At 43.2% G+C, this 7,251-nt stretch overlaps 1 pseudogene; it reads right to left on the bottom strand.

Annotated features, from left to right (window-relative positions):
- Nucleotides 1-4,502: 4,502 nt before the first annotated feature.
- On the bottom strand, nt 4,503-6,811 carry LOC135116407 (protein FAM200B-like; annotated as a pseudogene).
- Between the last annotated feature and the right edge of the window lie 440 nt (nt 6,812-7,251).

Here is a 7,251-nt window from a genome sequence, read left to right as displayed (position 1 = left end):
GGCTTTCACCATTTCATCAACACCAAAGGGGAACTGCTCCAGTACCTCAACACACCATCCACACCTTTCACATATTCAAAAATGTATTCCAAGTAAGTCCAAATGCAAGTCCAAAGCTAGTCATATATATAGAGACCTCAACAACCTCCATACGACCAGCCTCCAAGAACACCTACTTCTCGCGCAAGTGGTCACATTTTTCACTCATGGCCAGAAGACACTAGACCTTATCCTCACTGACATGAACGACCACTACTTTCCTCCGATACCTCTTTGTGCTCTCGGACGCAGCAACCACAAATCTGAACAGCAGCCCCATTATCCTCATGCCAGCCGCTTTCACTGCTGGTTTTTCACGAAGTCGGCTCTTCGTGGTGCTAGTCAGTGGACCACATGACACTCTTGGGAAGACGTCAGGGAGAAGTAGACCAGCTACCAAACTACTATCAATAAAATCTACCTCATTTCTTTTGACTCAAGATTGTCCGCAAAAACACAACAGACGTCTCGTGGAACACCCCGAGTGTCACAAGACTCACAGAAGAAAGAAACAGTGTCTTTAAAAAAATGGCTGAGACAAGAAATCCTATTGCCTAACTAAAGTACAATATATCCAAAACGGTGATCCCTCAATCCCAGACCGCAGAAAACATAAACACTGATCTCGCCATCATATGCCATTCTCCGACCTTCTACCCCATCAGCCTCCCCCTTACGTCCATTCCCCCAACACCAGTTTCTCAGTAAAGGGGCAAGACATTGCCAAAACCCTAAACCATCTTATATCAAAGCGCTCAGTCACCCCATTGACCTTCCAGTCAAATTGTATAAGTTCCGCACATAATGTTTCATCCGTGTCTCCTCCATCATTTAAATGTCCCTTAGATAAATGAAATGTCTCTCGGTGTGGAAAACGTTATATCTCCCTCATCTGTAACGTCAGGAATCCTACCACACAACATCATAGGCATCGCATCCATCCTTGTGTTCAAAAAGGCTCCCTTTTGAATCCACAGCAGTTTAACAACATCAGTTCCTCCTCCACCGTTCATTGCCTAATAAATTTCCTAGAGTACGTGTCTTGACACCCCCCTCAACTTTTTCTTCAATAACTTCTGCAACATTCGCGGTCTTAAATCTAATTTTTAATCTGTAGAACCCCACCTCCCTTCCACTAAACCTCATCTTCTTTTCCTCTGAGGTGTCTGAGGCAATTGACAGTAGCCCCTTTTCTGTCCCCTCCTGCTTTCTCTATCCTCATTTTCAATGCAAAGCTGAATGTTGCGTTTATGTGCGCAACGGCTTAACGTGCTGTCGTGCCCACGCTCTTAAATCTTCCGAGTTTTCCACCATCTGGGTACGACTAGAGAGTCACTCTCAAACTATATTTATCTGTGCTGTATACCTCTCACCTAACTCCTCTGACTATAAAAACTATTAGACTTCTTTACTTCCAAAGTTGAGCACATTCTGACTCTCTTCCTTTTGCGAAGATCTCCGTTCTTGGAGACTTCAATGTTCACAACCAGCTTTGGCTTTCCTCTCCCTTCACTGACCATCCTGGTGAACTAGCATTCAATTTTGCTATCCTCCACGACCTAGAGTAACTGACGTAATACCTCATATTCCTGACCGTCTTGGAGATACACCCAGTATTCCTGACCATTTGCTAACCTCTAATCCTTCTGTTTATGCTGTTACCATCTCTTCTCTGTTGGGCTCCTCCGATCGCAATCTCATATCTGTATCTTGTCCTATCGCTCCAATCCCTCCTCAGGATTCCCTAAGCGAAGGTGCCACTGGCGTTTTGCCTCTGCTAGTTAGGGAAACCTGGTGATTTTCCTTGGAGTTACTACTGCTTCCGTGTCAGAGACCCGTCTCTGTGTGCCGAGCGCATAATAGAGGTGAAAGTGACTGGCAAGGAGGCATACATTCCTAACTCTTTTCCTTGATCTAAACCTTCTAAGCCTTGGTTTAACACAGCTTGTTCTCGTGCCATACATGATAGAGAGGTTGCCGACAAAAGGCACTTGAGCCTTCCATCACCAGAATCTCATATGCTTTATATTTCTACCAGGAACCATGCCAATTATGTTCTCTAACTAACCCTCCTCCACCCTCTCACTACTTCATGCTACCTTTTAAAATTCTTCGCAATGACTTTTTCCATGCCCTCGCTGGCCTAAACCCTCGGAAAATTATGGACCTCACGGGGGCCCTCCTATTATTCTCCAAAACTGTGTCTCAGTGCTTGCACCTTGCCTTGTCAAACTCTTTCAACTCTGTCAACATCTATCTTTCCTTCTTGCTGGAAGTTTGCCTATATTCAGCCTGATCCTAAAAAGGATAACCGTTCTAATCCCTCAAACTACCGTCCTATTGCTTTAATTTCCTGCCTATCTAAAGTTTTTGAATCTATCCTTAACAGGAAGATTCCTAAACATCTACCACTTCACAACCTTCTATCTTATCACCAGTATGGGTTCCGTCAAGGCCCCTCTACTGGTGATATTCTGGCTTTCCTTACTGAGTCTTGGTCATCCTCTTTTAGAGATTCTGGTGAAACTTTTGCTGTTGCCTTAGACATATCAAAAGTTTTTGATCCTTCTCTCTGTAGCTTCATCTCAAGTTCCCTTTCTGACCGTTCTATTGCTGTTGTGGTAGACGGTCACTATTCTTCTCCTAAACCTATTAACAGTGATAGGAAAGGGCCTCAGGGCCCTGTCCTGTCACCCACTCTCTTCCTATTATTCATCAATGATCTTATAGACCAAACTCCTTGTCCTATCCACTCTTACGCCGATGGTACCACCCTGCTCTTTTCCACGTTTTTTCATAGACGTCGAACTCTTCAGGAAGTAAACAGTTCACGCAGTGAAATCACAGAACGCCTGACTTCTGATCTCTCGAAAATTTTCTGATTGGGGTAGAGCAAACTTGGTATTGTTCAGTATCTCAAAAAACTCTATTCTTCCATCTATCAACTCGACACAACCTTCCAGATAACTATCCCCTCTTCTTCAATGACACTCAACTGTCCCCCTCTTCTACACTGAACATTTTCTGTCTGTCCTTTTCTTATAATCTAAACTGGAAACTTCACATCTCAGCTCTAGCTAAAACAGCTTCTTTATGAAGTTTGGTGTTCTGAGACGTCTCCGCCAGTTTTTCTCAACCGCACCCCCCACCTTAAGCTGCTAACTCTGTACAAGGACCTTATCCATCCATGTCTGGTGGAGGGGGGTTCCACTCACACCGCTCTTCTAGACAGGGTGCAATCAAAAGCTTTTCGTCTCATCAACTTCACTCCTCTAACTCACTGTCTTCTGCTTTTTTCTCATCACCGCAATGTTGCATCTCTAGCTATCTTCTATCGCTATTTTCATGCTAACTGTTCTTCTGATCTTGCTAACTGCATGCTTCCTCTCCTTCCGCAGCCTTGCTTTACCTCTATTCATCGATTTTTCTGGTAAACTTTGGAACTCCCTGCCTGTTTCTGTATTTCCATCTTCCTATGACGTGAATTCCTTCAAGAGGGAGGTTTCAAGACATTTATCCTTAAGTTTTTCTCTACCGCTTTGGACCCTGTTCGGGGACCGACATCTCAGTGGGCTTTTTTTTTTTTTTTTTTTTTTGCCCTTGGCCGCTGTCCCTCCAACATAAAAAAAAAAAAAGTTAAGGCGAAGGAAAACAGATGTGACTCTCACTTTCATTGATGTTACAAAAGCCTTTGATCTTGTTAATCACACCGTCACCTTGCGGAAAGCAATCAACCTAGACAAGGAATCCCCTCCCCCTTATCTCTTTACTGTTGGACTTCCTTTAATAACTGGCACTAAATTCTGCGCTGTAGCTCATCCTTATCACACTTGTTTGCGTTGACATGTGGCGTCCTTCAGAGCACCAGAAAAATGGGCCCTCTCTGTTTCCTGATCCTTAGTATGACGCTTTTCGGGACTAATCAAAAGTATGTGGAAGATTGCACCATTGCATCCGGTTTCAACACTGATGAACCAGACCTTACTCCACAATAAACTTTTTGATAAGTTACTTCACTGGACTAGAGAGAATGACGTTACATTTAACCCCTTTAAACCGGTGTAGTAAGTTCAAGTGACCAGCTAATTTCAAGTGACCAAGTGCTGTCTGTCTGTCTGTCAGATTTGGCGCTCCATGGAGTGGCGTGTGCCTTAACTGCCTTAAAGGCCACCCACATGTGGCATTCGTTGAAAGGGTTTGTGGAAGACCCACCTCTTTCCTACTTGGGGAATCTGGCTTACCTGTGTGTAATGGCGTGCCAGATACATCCTTTGTGGCCGAGAGTGGGTCTTCTCCTCAGGCAATTATGGTAAAACTCTATACTAACTATTGTGGAAGTGGTAGTGCTTTGACTAGCTCGATGAACTTGTCCAAGTTCGTGTTGTGTATGATATGAAGAGCAGCAGCTTTTGTGTCCCTCTCTGCAAAGCGAGCTGTGTCTGGGCAGTCTTCTATGTCAGGGTTCTTCAAACTTTTTCCATCACGACCCAGTTTGATTTTCTGTGTTACCTTCACGACCCAGTATGTCCATTCTATCGTACCTTTCTCTTCATAAACTTGATATCAGTTATATTACACACACACACACACACACACACACACACACACACACACATCTATATAAAACTGGCTGTATTGAAAACATGTTAAGTTTACCTAAAAAGTTATAAAAAATACGAAATCGGAGTAAAGTTGAGTACACTGCTGCAAGAAAGCAAGGAAAAATAGTCTGCACTTACGTGTTCAGTGTGACTGGTGTGCCTGCTTGTCTTTCGTTATCTTATTCCAGTCTGGCTTGCAGGAGGATAACGCCACACGCATGTCGGCTGTAGGATTGAGTCGATTTCTTTCTTTGCTTTTTAGTTTTGTCAAGGTTGAGAACCCAGCTTCACACAAGTATGTAGTTGTAAAGGTGATCAAAAGTAAAATACATTTCTTACTTAGATGTGGAAATTCCTTGGAAACACTTATCCAGAATGATGACAGAGGTGATGACCGCATCCTGATTCTTAATGATGTATCACTTGTCAGATGAAGAAGTTCATTTTCTTCATCAGGTGTAAGGTTTAGCCCTATAACAGCTTCTGGTTGTCTCTTATATTCTTAAGGTTTTCTTCAGGAAAATACTGTTCAAAACTGCTTGACAAAGAATGGAGGTGCAGCTGTATATCACATTTCAATTTCTTCATGGTTTCTTCACTGGTGTTATTATGTTCTTCAATATGCTGCAAAAGTGTTGGGAACATAATAATAAAGAGGTTGATCAACTGCAAGCCTTGCTTGCCACAGCATTATTGACTTCTTAAATGCTTCTACTTCCTCACAGTGTCGGAATACATCAGTTTCTTTCCCTTGCAGTTTTAGATTAAGCTCATTTAGCTTTGAGAAAATGTCTGATAAATATGAAAGTTTTAGAATCCACTCATCATTGCAAAACAAACTTGCCATACTGGATTTTTTCTCGAGAAGAAAAATATGAATTTCCATTCTTAGCTCATAAACCCTTGTTAGAATTCTCCCGCGGGAGAGCCATCGAACTTCCGTATGGTACAAAAGGTGTGAATGATCAGCTCCCATCTCCAGGCACAAGAGTTCAAACAACCGACTGTTAAGTGCACTTCCTTTGATTGTGTTGATAACTTTCACAACGTCATTCAAAACACCTCTGAGATTGTCTGGGATACCTTTGGCAGCCAGCGCTTCACGGTGGATGAAACAATGTCTCCAAGTTACATCATTACCGGCTCCTTCTGATATTTTTGTCACAACACCGCTCTTTTTCCCAGTCATATTTGCTGCTCCATCGGTTGTAATTCCTTTGCAATTGGCCCAGTTCAGCTTGTATTTTCCAACTATGCAGTCATTCAGCACTCTGTATATCTCAGATCCTGATGAATGAGTAGGTAAGGTTAAGCAGCAAAGCATATCTTCCAAAAAGTCATCTTCATGTACGTATCTGACGTACACCAGGAGCACTGCACAGTTAGATATATCAGTACTTTCGTCCAGCTGAATAGCAAATTCTCCAGCAGTCTGTAGGTGTGACACCAGCTGAAGTTCCAAATTTTCTGCTATATCACTTATCTGCCGTGCCACTGTTGTATCACTGATTGGGACACATTTGATCTTGTCTGCCGACTTTCCATCGAGCATCGTGCTCACTACATCCACGCAAGATGGGAGAATAAGTTTCTCACCACATGTGTATGGTACTTTCTCTTTTGCAATGCGATATGAAACTAAATATGATGCTAATTGTGCTTTGTCATTAAGAGTGGTTGCTGTACTTAGAACTTTCACTGACATCTTCATTTGTTCCTTTCTTCTCTGGAAATAGTCAACTGGTTTTGTAGCCAGACTAGGATGCTTGGTTTCGAGATGTCTCTTTAATTCTGATGGCTTCAAACTCTCATTTGCGAGAACTTCACTGCAAATCACACACTGAGGCCTTGGTTCTCCCTTTTCCTGTTCACATTTGACGAAGCCATACTTCAGAAACTCGTCACTGTACTGCCTTGTCCATGACTTGACTTTCTTCTTGGGAGGCGGCTCAGAAGCTGATGTAGATGCGGCCTCTCTTATGATCGAGCCAGGCTCGTTGGCCTGTGTGTTTTTATCAGGTGCACACGTACTTGACGACTGAACAGAGACGCGTTTTATAACAAAACGATCCATTTTGTTTAAGCGTTCGGTATAACTGTATGTGTCACTGAGGAGTTCTCTGTGTCTATCTTCACGCTCCCGCGGTACAAACGTAACTGATGAAAATTTCGAGACTCTGACGAGTGAAGATTCTGAACGCGTATTAGTCCTGTCTCGGACAGGAATCAAACGCGTGTGTCCCTTCCCTCACCACAATCTCTCTCTCTCTCTCTCTCTCTCTCTCTCTCTCTCTCTCTCTCTCTCTCTCTCTCTCTCTCTCTCTCATTTATGAAGAAATTGGATTAATATTATTTTTATTATTATTATTATTATTATCATGTGGCGACCCACTGAATATGAGTTTGCGACCCAGTACTGGGTCGCGACCCGTACTTTGAAGAACCCTGTTCTATGTAGTGCATGAACGGTGCGTGCGTGGGTGTATTGCAGTGTGTACATGTGAGTGGCAGTGTACCTTTAAGCTCCGCTAGGCAGTGGTGGCCTAGACGGAGTCTGTGTAAGCGTGTCATTGTGTTTCGTGGTGAGTCCTTGGGGAGGTGGTGTGTCCCA

Source organism: Scylla paramamosain, chromosome 3 (assembly GCF_035594125.1).
Source record: "Scylla paramamosain isolate STU-SP2022 chromosome 3, ASM3559412v1, whole genome shotgun sequence".
NCBI lineage: Eukaryota > Metazoa > Arthropoda > Malacostraca > Decapoda > Portunidae > Scylla > Scylla paramamosain.
The sequence above is the reverse complement of the archived record's forward strand: the minus strand, read 5'-3'. Positions and strand labels throughout refer to the sequence as shown.